We start from the raw sequence: 14,933 nt of genomic DNA, 5'->3' as shown, positions 1-14,933 counted from the left end.
ACTGTACAATATGTCATTTGTAACTATCTCACTATTCATCTGATAATCTGAATACAATAACCCAGCGACCATATGTCCTATCAGTCAGTGCTAGCATCCAGCACTGCAGCTCCTGGAATATCTTCCAATATCTGGATAGTACCCTCTGACTAACTGTCAGTCGGTAGATCATATATGAGAAAACTTATGGTATATTCTGTCACAAGTACACAATCAAGTACAATCACAATTTGATATAATCTACTTAAACATTCTGTTCCATCTGACCATTTCTATGACAGCGATCTTTGTCATCTGGTTCTGTTTGTCCGACATCTTGTACAAACTAATAGATATAGATTGACTAATCTGTCAATCACAATCATATCATAATTGAATCTGGAGAAAATGGCGGTAATTTCATTACGAACACAATCCAATTTGGAGGAACTGCAATAGATGACCCAAACACGCACATCGCGGATTTTCTTGAAATTTGCGATACTTTTAAATTCAATGGAGTTTCTGATGATGCTGTTAGGTTACGTTTATTTCCTTTCTCCTTACGTGATAAAGCTAAAGCGTGGTTAAATTGTTTGCCTGTAGGTGCGATCGCTACATGGGAGGACATGGCGAAAGCATTTCTCATCAAATACTTCCCTCCCTCCAAGACCATGAAGCTGCGGGCAGACATTACAACATTTGCTCAATTCGATCAGGAATCTCTATATGAGGCATGGGAACGCTTTAAGGATCTACTACGAAGATGCCCACATCACGAGTTACCACTTGGGTTAGTCGTTCAAACATTTTATTATGGTTTGCTTACTCCTAACCGTACTATGATAGATGCTGCTGCTTGTGGAAACCTGTTGAGAAAAACCGTGGAGGAAGGCTATGAATTGTTAAAGAAGATGGCTGCTAGCAGCTATCATCCTTAATCTGAAAGAAACAACCAGCGGAAGAGTGCAGGAGTTCACCAGGTGACTGATTTTGCTGCTATTACTGCACAACTTGATGCTTTAAACAGGAAACTAGACAGCTTGAATGTGGGTGGCACGGCGATGCGTCTTCAAGAGATATTCTGTGAAAAGTGTGGAGGGGAACACTATGCGAAGGACTGTCAAGATGACAATCCATTCTATGTGCAAAATGAGGCACCAGTGAATCAAGTGGGAGTCCAAAACCTCTCAAGGAATGACCCTTATTCGAACACATACAACCCTGGGTGGAGGCAACATCCCAACTTCTCATGGGGCCGTCAAAACAGTCAGAATAGACCTGCAAGGAGGACAACAATATGGGAAACAACCGATGTACAGATCCGATCCTCCTAGAGAAGAAAAGTCCAACTTGGAGCAAATGATGTCTAAGTTTATTTCATCCACTGAAACTAGACTTCAAAACCAAGATGCATCGATAAAAGGGCTCGAGATTCAAATTGGACAGTTGGCAAAGATGGTAGCAAGTAGAGAGCCGGGCACCTTGCCAAGTAATACTGAGACTAATCCAAAAGAGCAAGTGAAGGCCATTGAGTTGAAGAGTGGGAAAATTTTGGAGTCAAAGGGAAAAGAAAAAATTCAAATACCGGATGAACTGACTGAGACATCTAAAGTTAAGTCTTCTAACTCTACACCAGCACCCACTGCACAACGTAAAATTGTTATACCTCCTCTTTTTCCTGCAGCATTGAAAAAAGCAAAACTAGATGCACAATTCGGTAAGTTTCTTGAGGTATTTAAAAAATTGCATATCAATATTTCTTTCGCCGATGCTTTAATGCAAATGCCTAGTTATGCTAAATTTTTGAAGGATATTTTAGCTAATAAGAGGAAGTTGGAGGATCACATGACAGTGAACTTAACTGAAAATTGCTCCGCTTTGGTGCAAAACAAAATCCCACCGAAACTAAAAGACCCAGGGAGTTTCTCTATTCCTTACATGATTGGTGATGTTGTTTTTCATAAAGCGTTATGTGATCTTGGTGCAAGTATTAATCTTATGTCATTGTCCGTGTTTAAGAAACTTGGGTTGGGAGAGCCTAAGCCGACGAGGATGTCCTTGCAACTGGCTGACAGATCTGTCAAGTACCCCCGCGGAGTGATTGAGGATGTTCTAGTGAAAGTGGACAAATTCATTTTTCCTGCGGATTTCGTGGTTCTCGACATGGAGGAGGATACAGAGATGCCTCTAATTTTGGGGAGACCGTTCCTTGCAACTGGCAAGGCACTGATTGATGTGCAAGAAGGGAAGTTGAGATTGAGAGTGGGCGAGGAAAAGATTACTTTTGATGTTTTTAATGCACTTAAGCACACACTGCATTCTGATAGTTGTTTTGGAATTGATGCTTTTGACTCTCTTGTGTCTCACTATGTGCAGGATGCTCTTAGGGACCCTTTGGAGACCGCTATCACTACTGAATTGGGAGAAGAGGAATTGGACAAAGAAAAAGCTGAAATAGTGGCACACTTTAATGCCAACCATCCATGGAGAAAGCCAATGAGGATGCGACTGGAGGATCTAGGAGAACGAAGAGATTTGACCCCTCAAAGGTCAAGCATCGAGGAGCCACCAACACTTGAGCTAAAGCCGTTGCCTCCACACCTCAAGTACGTTTACTTAGGTGAGAATAACACTTTACCTGTCATTATTTCTGCTGCTTTGACAGATGTGATGGAAGACAAACTGTTGGAGGTTCTGAAAGCGCACAAGGGTGCATTTGCGTGGAAGGTGACGGATATCAAAGGGATCAATCCATCAGTCTGCATGCACAAGATCTTGATGGAAGACAAGTACTCACCTCTTGTGCTACCTCAGAGAAGATTGAATCCAAAGATGCAAGAGGTAGTAAAGGCAGAAACGATTAAGCTTCTCGATGCAGGTATTATCTATCCTATATCTGATAGTGCATGGGTAAGTCCGGTTCAGTGTGTGCCAAAAAAGGGTGGGATTACTGTGATTACAAATGATAATAATGAACTAATACCCACCAAGACTGTTACGGGATGGCGTGTGTGCATTGATTATAGGAAATCGAATGATGCCACCCGAAAAGACCACTTTCCCCTTCCCTTTATTGATCAAATGCTTGAGAGGTTAGCGGGTCATGAGTTTTATTGTTTTCTAGATGGGTATTCGGGGTATAATCAAATCACCATTGCACCTGAGGACCAAGATAAAACCACTTTCACTTGTCCTTATGGAACTTTCGCTTTTTGCCGCATGCCGTTTGGTCTTTGTAATGCCCCTGCCACATTTCAACGTTGCATGACCGCTATATTCCATGATATGATAGAAACTTTTCTTGAAATTTTTATGGATGACTTCTCTATTTTCGACCCTTCTTTTGATGACTGTTTTTAGAACTTGAAGGTGGTGTTGTTGAGATGTGAGGAGACGAATTTGGTGCTAAATTGAGAAAAGTGCCATTTCATGGTACAAGAGGGAATTGTCCTAGGGCACAAGATTTCGGAGCACGGAATAGAGGTGGATAAGGCGAAAGTTGAAGTTATCAAGAACTTACCACCTCCGGCATCCATAAAGGGAGTTAGAAGTTTTTTAGGCCACGTCGATTTTTATTGGCGTTTTATAAAAGATTTTTCAAAAATTGCCAAACCTCTATCTTCCTTACTTATGAAAGATGTGCCATTTGATTTCAATTCTGACTGTTTATAGGCATACGATAATTTGAAGGAACGCTTGGTGACGTCTCCTGTCTTGGTAGCACCGGATTGGGATCTACCTTTCGAGATCATGTGCGACGCCAGTGACACTGCAGTGGGGGCCGTACTTGGCCAGCGGCAAAACAAGATATTTCATACAATTTACTATGCAAGTAAGACCTTAGATGAGGCTCAATTGAATTATGCAACAACTGAAAAGGAATTACTTGCAGTAGTATTTGCACTTGACAAATTTCATTCATACCTTATTTTGTCCAAAGTAATTGTATTCACTGATCATTCTGCCCTTAAATACTTACTTGCTAAAAAAGATGCAAAGCCACGCTTACTTCGGTGGATTTTATTATTGCAAGAGTTTGACTTAGAAATCAAAGACAATAAAGATGTTGAGAATGTGGTAGCAGATCACTTGTATAGATTAGAATTTATTTGTGATGATTCTATCGATCATGCTATCAATTATTGGTTCCCTGATGAGCAACTATTTGAGGTGAGAAATTGTCCTTGGTATGCAAATTTCGCTAACTTTCTTGTCACAGGCACATCTCCACCAAACCTATCGTTTCACCAACGAAAGAAATTCTTTTCTGACGTGAAATACTATTTTTGGGAGGAACCGTTTTTGTTCAAAATTTGTGCAGCTGCCATGATAAGAAGGTGTGTTGCAGAGGAAGAGTTCGATCAAATTCTTAACCATTGCCATGACCGTGAGGTAGGTGGTCATTTCGGACCAACAAGGACGGCAGCCAAGGTACTTGAATGTGGATTTTATTGGCCAACCATCTTTAAAGATGCTCGTTCTTATGTGCTACATTGTGATAAATGCCAGCGGTCAGGTAACATCTCTAACCGTCATGAAATGTCTTTAAATAATATCATTGAGTGTGAGGTTTTTTATGTGTGGGGGATAGACTTCATGGGACCGTTTCCCAATTCGTTCACGAAAAAATACATCTTGGTGGCGGTGGATTATGTGTCTAAGTGGGTAGAGGCGGAAGCATACGTCACTAATGATGCTCAAGTGGTCCTAAAATTTTTAAAGAAAAACATTTTTAACCGATTTGGAACACCACGAGCAATCATTAGTGATGGTGGCATGTATTTTTGCAACAAACTATTTGAAAAACTTTTGAGCAAATATGGTGTCACACATAAGATCTCTACCCCCTATCACCCCCAGACGAGTGATCAAGTGGAAGTGTCGAACCGAGAGATAAAGCGAATTTTGGAGAAAGTGGTAGGTGTCAGTAGGAAAGATTGGTCGGTGAGGTTAGATGATGCTCTTTGGACATATAGGACTGCTTTCAAAACACCTATAGGCTCAACACCATACAGATTATTGTTTGGTAAAGCATGTCACTTACCTGTAGAGTTAGAGCATCAGGCATATTGGGCAACAAAAGCACTAAACTTTAACTTTACTGATGCAGGTGAACGACGTTTGCTTCAACTAGATCAGTTGGAGGAATTCCGAAATCTGGCATATGATCTCGCACTGTCCTACAAAGAAAAGACAAAGAGGGCTCATGACAGGTGAATCATCGAAAGGGAATTCCAAGAAGGAGAAAATGTCCTGCTCTATAACTCTCGGTTGAGATTGTTTCCAGGAAAACTGAAGTCACGATGGTCCGGTCCATTCGTGATTTCGAAAGTATACCCATCGGGAGCTGTAGAATTGAAAGATGGCAAGGATGGGACATTTACGGTCAATGCCCAGCGCCTGAAGCACTACATGGGTGGTACAGTTGAGCCACAACTTGGAATCACCCGGTTCCAAGACAATTCAAACTGAGACCGGCCGACAGTCTAGCTCTCGACTGTAAATTGAGAACTTACTTTCTTTCCCTTCTCTTGCATTTTAATTTGATTTTTCTTTCTTTCTTGTCATTATCTTTTATTTTCTTTTATTGTTGTTTTGTTTTTTTTTATAAAAAAAACGAAATTTCCTGAGAGCTCGGCGCTCGGGCGGTAATTTTGTACCGCTCGAGCGCGACAACTTGTTTTCAAACGCAAGCTTCCAGAGAACTCCGCGCTCGGGCGGTAATTTTGTACCGCTCGAGCGCGAAAAATGACTTCCGAGAATTTGGTGCTCGAGCGGTACTTTTCTACCGCTCGAGCGCGCCTGCGTTTATAGACGCGAGAACCCCTTTCCCCTTTTCATTCTGCGCGAAACACCCCCCCCCCCCCCCCCCCCAAATCCCTAACTCTCCCTTACTCTCTTCTTGAATTTTCTTGTGCAGGTTGTCAATTCCTCCTCCAATCCTCGGCCAGGTGGAACTTCTTCGTAGGGACACAAGAATATTCCATCACTCGGATCTTCTTCTTCGGTCACCATCTCCATCTTCACACACCATGGCTCCCAAGAAACAAAGAGGTAACCCCGGGTCCTGTACTTCATCTTCCGCCTTTGATAAACATCGTTTTGTTAGTATGGAGGCTAGGGCTAGATACGAGCATGCCAAAATTCACCGAAACCCTATAGCCGAGAGGGGAGTCCGGAGGCAGTTTGAGGATAGACACTTGGGTATTCTTGTCGATTTGGAAAGGCGTGAATGCGAACAATTTGGTAATCAACCTAAGGCGGCGGTAGTCTCAGTGGTTCGCGATTTCTATGCCAATGCGGCGGAGGGGAGAGATGGTATGTTTTTTGTTAGGGGTAGACATGTACCGTATGACTCGGTTACGATCAATGCACTGTTAGAGACAACGGAAGTTGACGACTCTCACTTCCATACATTAGTCGCCAACCCAAATTATGATACTATTCTCGCAACATTGTGCCATCCGGGCGCGATGTGGAAACCATTGGGCGGCATGCCAAGCTGTTTTGACGAGAAATATTTGAAAGCTGGAGTTGCCCTTTGGTATTTATTTGTGGCTCGGAGGATGATGCCGGTCTCGCATAAGAGCGAGGTACAGAAAGAGCGGGTGGTGCTGCTTTATGCTTTGACCGAGGGATACGACATCAATGTGGTAAAACTTATAAATTCGCAAAACACACTGAGCACCCACAACAGTCATGTCGGCTTGTTCTTTCCCACCATCATCTCTGAGTTGTGTGCTAGAGCGGGAGTTGTATTTCACGATGACGAGGAGTGGTTGCAGCCTATGAAGCCTATTTGTGTGGACGACCTCCAGCAGAAACGTGCTAAATGAATCAGTGAATTTCCCCCTCAGGAGGAGGAAGCCGGCGGATCAAGCACTGTCGTCCCACGACGTCTGCCACAACAACCCCAGAGGTGACCCCAAAATGAAAAAATCGATGAAACCCTCGCCTTCATGACGCATCAAAATCAGATCAACTCGTACTTCATTGACCATGCAGCTCAAATGGACTCCATGATGCGCGCGTTGCTCATACACGGGGGAATTGACCTAGAAACCTTCCCACCGACTATGCCACCCCCTCCCCCGTTCCATTTTCAGTACGACTACCAGCAGCAGGGGGACGCTGTCGGAGTGCCACCACCTGAGCACGACGACGAGGAGTCTTGACTAGGGGAGTTTACTGTTTCCCCTTCTTTGCACTTTTATTTCTTTCTCGCTTTCTGTTTTCTTTTTTTATCGTTGTTTCAGTCTAGCATGTTTTTAGCTTTCATGTTTATTAGTATGCATTTGTGTTTGCATTTCTGTGTTTTGAGTCTTTTGTGCAATGGGGACATTGCACACGTCTAGTATGAGGGGGTTGTCATACGTCTTCTTATTTGTTTGCATTCATATTTGTCTTGCATGAGTGTCAGTGATGGTGAAACTAGTGAATTGGTAGCCAATGATGATTGTGGGATGAATGAACTGCATGTTATTTAGTCTGATCACTCGTTGTGAATCCCCAAGTATATTGAATTTTGGTTATGCACATGATAGGACTCGTTTTTACGTGTTTTTAGTGTTGGTTTCGAATCGTATTCATACATCATATTAGTTTGTTTTAGTTTATTCTTGCATTTTGTTTGCATTATTTAGCATATGACTGATCTCGTGTGTTTTGTGGTATTTTGAAGGAATGGAACCAAATATGGCAGAAAATGGGCACAACAACGAAGAAGTCTCGCTAGGGCGGTCAAAACTGACCGCCCCAGCGAGCATTCTAGCCTTACCGAGGATATCGAACAGAAGACCTCTCGCTAGGGCGGTTAAAACTGACCGTCCCAGCGAGACTGCTAGCCTGGACAAGAGAATTTAACAGAAGATCTCTCGCTCGGCGGTCAAAAGTGGCCGCCCCAGCGAGACTAGAGAGAAGGCTCAAAGTTTTTATTCGAGAGTCACTCGCCCCAGCGGTCAAAACCTACCGCCCTAGCGAGTCACGCGATCCAGCAAGATTCTGCGAGATTTGTTTCTATTTTCATGGACTCTATCCAAGACCACTAACCTAATACACGAGATTGGGCGCCTCTGGGAGGATTATTCATCATATTTTCATCATTTTTTCTGGGAGAGAAGGCGAGGAGTAAGGAAGACTTTCGAAGAACTCGAGAATTCCAAGCATCGCAGCCATCTTCCATCGTCATATTTAGTATTTTATTATTCAGTATTTTATTCTCTTGCATAGATTGTTGATTTCTAGTATGAATTTGGTTGGCTAAACTCTAAATTTGTTGGGATTTGAGGGGATCCTACCCGTACTCGTTGTTTAACATTATTTCTTGACGTTTTTACAAGTGATTTGTTTATGCTATTGTTATTTCTTGTTTCAAGCGAAGCCTAGCTATCTTCCTTTGATTATTGCATGTTGTTAACGATGTCGACAGACTAATTAACAATAGGATCGCATAGTATAAACCTCGGACTTACAATTTTAGTAGACATACGGAATTGGGTACGTGTCGATAGTGATAGTTCACCCGGATAAAAGCTAGAGGATTCCATAGAACGTAAGGCGATCTTAAACTGTTAAATAATTGAGGACACTTGATTACTGCATGTTTATGATTAGTATTAATATAGCTCGACAGAGTATATTGATTAGTCTAGGGAATTCCGTCGAATGCACGAGTAAGAGTCGAGGGTAATTATTAAAACACGAGTGGTAGGTGAACTGATAATTCCCAACAAAGTCATCTTTCATTTGATTTAATCCAACTTAATCATTGCATTATTGCATACATTCTCTTTGTGCTTTAATTCTTTTAGTTATTTGATTTACATTAGTTTAATTACCAAACCACTTTATCGTTGCTAAAGAAATTTTAATTGAGAATAAAAAATTATTGTAACGCAGTCCCTGTGGATCGATACTCGTATTCACGTACGTTTATTATAACTTGACTATCGTGCACTTGCGATATTTAAATCGAGCTTTCATATATAAAACAAATTTTGGGACCATTCACTGTGCAAGTTTTGCTCGATCAAGTTTTTGGCGCCGTTGCCGGGGACTGTTGATTCACAATTTTTTATTTTTCATTTAAATTCTTTAGTATTATTTATTTCATTTTTGTTTGATACTCTCATTGTGTTGCAGATTTTTCTTGTGGTGCATGCCAAGATCACTTGACGTGGAGCTTGAATTTGATCCTGAAATCGAAAGAACTTTCCGCAGACGAAGACAACAACAAAGACTCAAAGAACAGATGGAAAGACACGAGCAAGAACGTGGAGAGGAACAGCGTGACAATAGACAAGTTGAGATACCACGTCGCATTCCGATGATGGATTATGCACAACCGTCTCTTGATGGAGCACGTCCAAGCATCGTGAGACCAGTCATCCGAGCTAACCAGTTTGAGATCAAGCCAGCTATCATTCAGATGATTCAAAACACTGTTCAATTTGGGGGAAGTGCACTTGACGACCCAAATTCTCATATAGCTGACTTTCTTGAAATTTGTGATACTTTTAAGTTTAATGGCGTATCTGATGATGCTGTTCGTTTGCGTTTATTTCCATTTTCACTAAGAGATAAAGCTAAGTCGTGGTTGAATTGTTTACCTGTAGGGTCTATCACTACATGGGAGGATATGGCAAAGGCATTCCTGACCAAGTACTTTCCTCCGTCGAAGACTATGAAGTTCAGAGCCGACATTACTACTTTTGCTCAACATGAGCTTGAGTCACTTTACGAGGCATGGGAGCGCTATAAGGACTTGTTGAGGAGATGTCCCCACCACGAGCTACCTCTCGGGTTAGTTGTTCAAACTTTCTACTACGGTCTGCTTACTTCTAACCGTACTATGATAGATGCTGCTGCCTGTGGTAACTTACTGAGGAAGACGGCTGAGGAAGGATATGAGTTATTAGAGGAGATGGCTGCTAGTAGCTATCAGCCTCAGTCTGATAGACAGAGACGAGGTGCTGGGGTTAATCAAGTTACTGATTTGTCTGCGGTGTCAGCACAGTTAGAGGCTTTGAACAGAAAGATTGATGGGATGAGTGCGAGTGGATCGGCTATGCGTCTGCAAGAAATTTTGTAGTAGCCCGAATTCCAAATTGGGTAATTAACGGAGTAATGGTGATTAAGAAGGTTTAATGTGTAATTTTGACTGAGTCATGATCGGACGGACCGAAGATGGTTCGGAAGCACCGAAGAGTTCGGAAGGTCCGAGGTGGGTTCGGTGGATCCGATCATGAGGTGTCACGAGCAGCTGGACACGTGCATGTTCGGACGGTCCGAAGTGTATGATCGGAGGATCCGATCATGAGCTGTCAAGAGCCAATGGACACGTAGCGTTCGGACGTTCCGAAGTGTTGTTCGGAGGATCCGAACATGGCCTATAAATAGTGCTCGAATTCCTCATTTTGGTATTGCCATTTCTTGAGATTGAGTCTTTAGTGAGAGATTTGGAAGGTTTCTAGGGTTAGTTGTTGGTCGAGCGATAGCCAAGAGCTGCCAGGAGTAGTAGCGTAGCGGCGCCTGAGTTACGAGGCAATCGACATCAAAGGGCTGTCGACGGACGAAGGTAAACCCTAAACCTTTGGTAGTACTAGGGAGTACTGGTTTTGCTAGTCGAGCATGGTAGTATTGATTGAGTATGCTTTTGATGCGTAGGCTTGTTCTAGACCTGATTAGCGGTGTTGCGTAAGGCTAGGCTTGCTGTGATAGAGGTACGAAAGTACTATCCGAGATATCCTGGTTGAGTATACATTCTTATATGTGTTGCATGATTATGTGGTGCATTGATATATGTCATATGATGCATGCTATTATGTCACGTTTATTACTGCACGTTGCATTTCATGTTGAGCCGTATCTTCTTCGAGATAGCCTTTACTGTTGAGCTGTATCTCTTTCGAGATAAGCTATATCTTGGGGTCGCTCAGCCCTGTCTTGTGGACGCATGGACACCGAGAGTACACAGTGGCCGACGGGTCGGGAGGGCTTCGGTGGTCCGGGACATTTTAGGTCCACGTCTGTCTTGTAGTGGATGCAGTGACCCAGAGGTTGGACCGCGCGGCACTATCCACTTGGCGCCTCTAGACTGAGCATTGTTGAGATCCTTTTGTGACTCCTGTTTCTTGACTACCCCGGTATCATGATCATAGCATGTGCATTTCATATAGGTCTGTATACTCATACTTTTGTACTGGGCGTTCTTATCGCTCACGTCCTCGGTTTTGTTTATTCTTGGACACCCCATTCCCACGGGGCAGGCCTCAGGTTGGACGGCTCAGGAGGAGCAGGAGGAGGACGTTGAGTAGCTGGTTGGTTTAGTTTATCGGTATTGTTTTGATTCGATATGGTTGTATTGGATATTTTATTTGGAGTTATTCTAGACTTCGATTGAGTTGTATAACCATTATTTGTTGTTGACTTTTCCGCTGTTATCTCTGATTATTGTTAATTAGGTTAATTGCATGCTTAGTTTTTGATTAGTAGGTGATTCTGGAACGGGTCACTACATTTATGGTATCAGAGCATGCATACGATTTTGGGATATAAATTTCTGTTTTGGGATTTCCGTTGACCAATTTACTAGTTTCCCCATTCTATTGTTGTAGCAATGGCTGACCACTTTGGTGACGGGAGTAGTCAGGGGAGTGTAGGTCGATGGGGTGACCAGGACGATCATAGACGTCATCGTGACCATCGTCATCGACGGAATGGTCCTAGGCGTTTTGATATGCATCGTTTCATGCAGATGGGGCCTAAGCCTTTAGTTGGCGGTGAGACTCCCGATGATGCTGAGGATTGGATAGAACGCATGGAGAGTTGTTTCCGTGCATTCCAGTGCACCGAGGAGCAGAAGATAGAGACCCTTAGTTTTCTTCTCGAGGGCCGTGCTCGCAGGTGGTGGCGATCAACTTCTGCGCCGATAGTTCAGTCGCAGGGTAGAGCGACTTGGGTCGATTTCCGTGCAGCGTTCATGCAGCTGTACTTTCCTCCAGCCCTTCGCCAGGCCAAGACGATTGAGCTCCTGAACCTTAAGCAGGGGAGTATGTCTGTTGATGAGTATCAGCAGAAATTCTTTGAGTTGTTACCCTTCGCTCCTCATATCAGTGGCAGTTCTGAGGCCAAGTATGATCATTTCCTCCAGGGCCTTAATCAGGAGATCTTTGATCGAGTCACTGTCTGTGATAATCCTACTTCTTATGATGGGTTAGTGAACCGGTGTCGCCAGGCAGAGATCAGTCTCCAGCGTGGTAGGGCTATTTTTTCTTCTAGACCTTCGCATACTTTGAGCCCTCGACCTCAGTCTTTCAAGAAGTCAGGTTCTTCTTCTTCTGGATCTGGATCAAGGTCTAGCGGTGATGTTCGCTTTGGTGAGAAGAAGGATGCTTGTGTGCATTGTGGGAAGAACCATCCATCGGAGCAATGCCGAGTAGCCGCAGGAGCTTGTTATCTGTGCGGAGAGATGGGGCATATTAAGAAGAATTGTCCTCAGTTGCGAGGTGGAGCAGGATCCGGTTCTGGATCCCAGACGACTGTTCAGCAGAGGAGACAGGGTCAGGCAGTGGGTAGTTCGAATCTTCGACCTCGTGCCCAAGGTCAGGTTTTTGCGCTGAACCAGGATCAGCCTGGGATGTAATTGTTATACAGTTGTAATGAAGAATATTTGCAGTGTATTACAATGGTGTTTTATTCTCTTGCCTGATTTCGAGGACGAAATCTTTTTAAGGGGGGGAGAATGTAGTAGCCCGAATTCCAAATTGGGTAATTAACGGAGTAATGGTGATTAAGAAGGTTTAATGTGTAATTTTGACCGAGTCATGATCGGACGGACCGAAGATGGTTCGGAAGCACCGAAGAGTTCGGAAGGTCCGAGGTGGGTTCGGTGGATCCGATCATGAGGTGTCACGAGCAGCTGGACACGTGCATGTTCGGACGGTCCGAAGTGTATGATCGGAGGATCCGATCATGAGCTGTCAAGAGCCAATGGACACGTAGCGTTCGGACGTTCCGAAGTGTTGTTCGGAGGATCCGAACATGGCCTATAAATAGTGCTCGAATTCCTCATTTTGGTATTGCCATTTCTTGAGATTGAGTCTTTAGTGAGAGATTTGGAAGGTTTCTAGGGTTAGTTGTTGGTCGAGCGATAGCCAAGAGCTGCCAGGAGTAGTAGCGTAGCGGCGCCTGAGTTACGAGGCAATCGACATCAAAGGGCTGTCGACGGACGAAGGTAAACCCTAAACCTTTGGTAGTACTAGGGAGTACTGGTTTTGCTAGTCGAGCATGGTAGTATTGATTGAGTATGCTTTTGATGCGTAGGCTTGTTCTAGACCTGATTAGCGGTGTTGCGTAAGGCTAGGCTTGCTGTGATAGAGGTACGAAAGTACTATCCGAGATATCCTGGTTGAGTATACATTCTTATATGTGTTGCATGATTATGTGGTGCATTGATATATGTCATATGATGCATGCTATTATGTCACGTTTATTACTGCACGTTGCATTTCATGTTGAGCCGTATCTTCTTCGAGATAGCCTTTACTGTTGAGCTGTATCTCTTTCGAGATAAGCTATATCTTGGGGCCGCTCAGCCCTGTCTTGTGGACGCATGGACACCGAGAGTACACAGTGGCCGACGGGTCGGGAGGGCTTCGGTGGTCCGGGACATTTTAGGTCCACGTCTGTCTTGTAGTGGATGCAGTGACCCAGAGGTTGGACCGCGCGGCACTATCCACTTGGCGCCTCTAGACTGAGCATTGTTGAGATCCTTTTGTGACTCCTGTTTCTTGACTACCCCGGTATCATGATCATAGCATGTGCATTTCATATAGGTCTGTATACTCATACTTTTGTACTGGGCGTTCTTATCGCTCACGTCCTCGGTTTTGTTTATTCTTGGACACCCCATTCCCACGGGGCAGGCCTCAGGTTGGACGGCTCAGGAGGAGCAGGAGGAGGACGTTGAGTAGCTGGTTGGTTTAGTTTATCGGTATTGTTTTGATTCGATATGGTTGTATTGGATATTTTATTTGGAGTTATTCTAGACTTCGATTGAGTTGTATAACCATTATTTGTTGTTGACTTTTCCGCTGTTATCTCTGATTATTGTTAATTAGGTTAATTGCATGCTTAGTTTTTGATTAGTAGGTGATTCTGGAACGGGTCACTACAAATTTTCTGTGATAAGTGTGGAGGTGAGGATGACGTGCAGGATTGCCAAGATGGAAATCCATTCTATGTGCCTGAAGGAGCACCGGTAAAGCAAGTGGTATTCCAGAACCGTCCAAGAAATGACCCGTATTCAAACACATATAATCCGGGATGGAGGAATCACCCAAACTTTTCATGGGGAGGTCAAAACAACCAGAATCGCCAGCAAAGAGGTCCACCATATGGGATGCACCAAGGGTTCAAGCCAGAACCGCCTAGGGAGGAGAAGTCAAATTTAGAGCAAATGATGACTAAATTTATTTCTGCAACCGAGACGAGATTTCAGAATCAGGATGCATCCATAAAAGGGTTAGAGAATCAAATTGGACAATTGGCTAAGTTAATTGCTAATAGGGAGCAAGGAACTTTGCCGAGCAACACGGAGACTAACCCGAGAGAGCATGTGAAAGCTGTGGAATTGCGCAGTGGAAAGGCAATTGAGTCTAAGGAGGAAAAAAACAAGCAAGGTGAGGATGAGGTGGAACAACAAGGAGGTAAGTCTTCTAACTCTACTTTTACCCCTATTGCACCGAGTAAAATTGTTATCCCCCTACCTTTTCCTGCAGCACTGAAAAAAGCTAAGTTAGATGCACAATTTGGTAAATTTCTTGAGATATTCAAAAAATTGCATATTAACATTCCTTTTGCTGATGCTTTACTGAATATGCCAAGTTATGCAAAATTCTTGAAAGATATCTTAGCAAACAAGCGGAAGCTAGAAGATCATATGACTGTGA

General features: G+C 43.5%; 2 non-coding genes across 2 annotated transcripts; both read right to left on the bottom strand.

Moving 5' to 3' along the window:
- Positions 1-657: 657 nt before the first annotated feature.
- Positions 658-763, bottom strand: LOC140824862 (small nucleolar RNA R71). Its single transcript, XR_012116481.1, has one exon. It is a non-coding gene; the product is annotated as a small nucleolar RNA R71 (small nucleolar RNA).
- An 8,904-nt stretch (positions 764-9,667) lies between these two features.
- LOC140824886 (small nucleolar RNA R71) lies at positions 9,668-9,774 on the bottom strand. Its single transcript, XR_012116503.1, has one exon. It is a non-coding gene; the product is annotated as a small nucleolar RNA R71 (small nucleolar RNA).
- Between the last annotated feature and the right edge of the window lie 5,159 nt (positions 9,775-14,933).

The sequence above is a fragment of the Primulina eburnea genome, chromosome 2 (assembly GCF_022965805.1).
Source record: "Primulina eburnea isolate SZY01 chromosome 2, ASM2296580v1, whole genome shotgun sequence".
Classification (NCBI taxonomy): Eukaryota; Viridiplantae; Streptophyta; class Magnoliopsida; order Lamiales; family Gesneriaceae; genus Primulina; species Primulina eburnea.
This window is presented reverse-complemented; position numbering and strand designations above follow the sequence as displayed.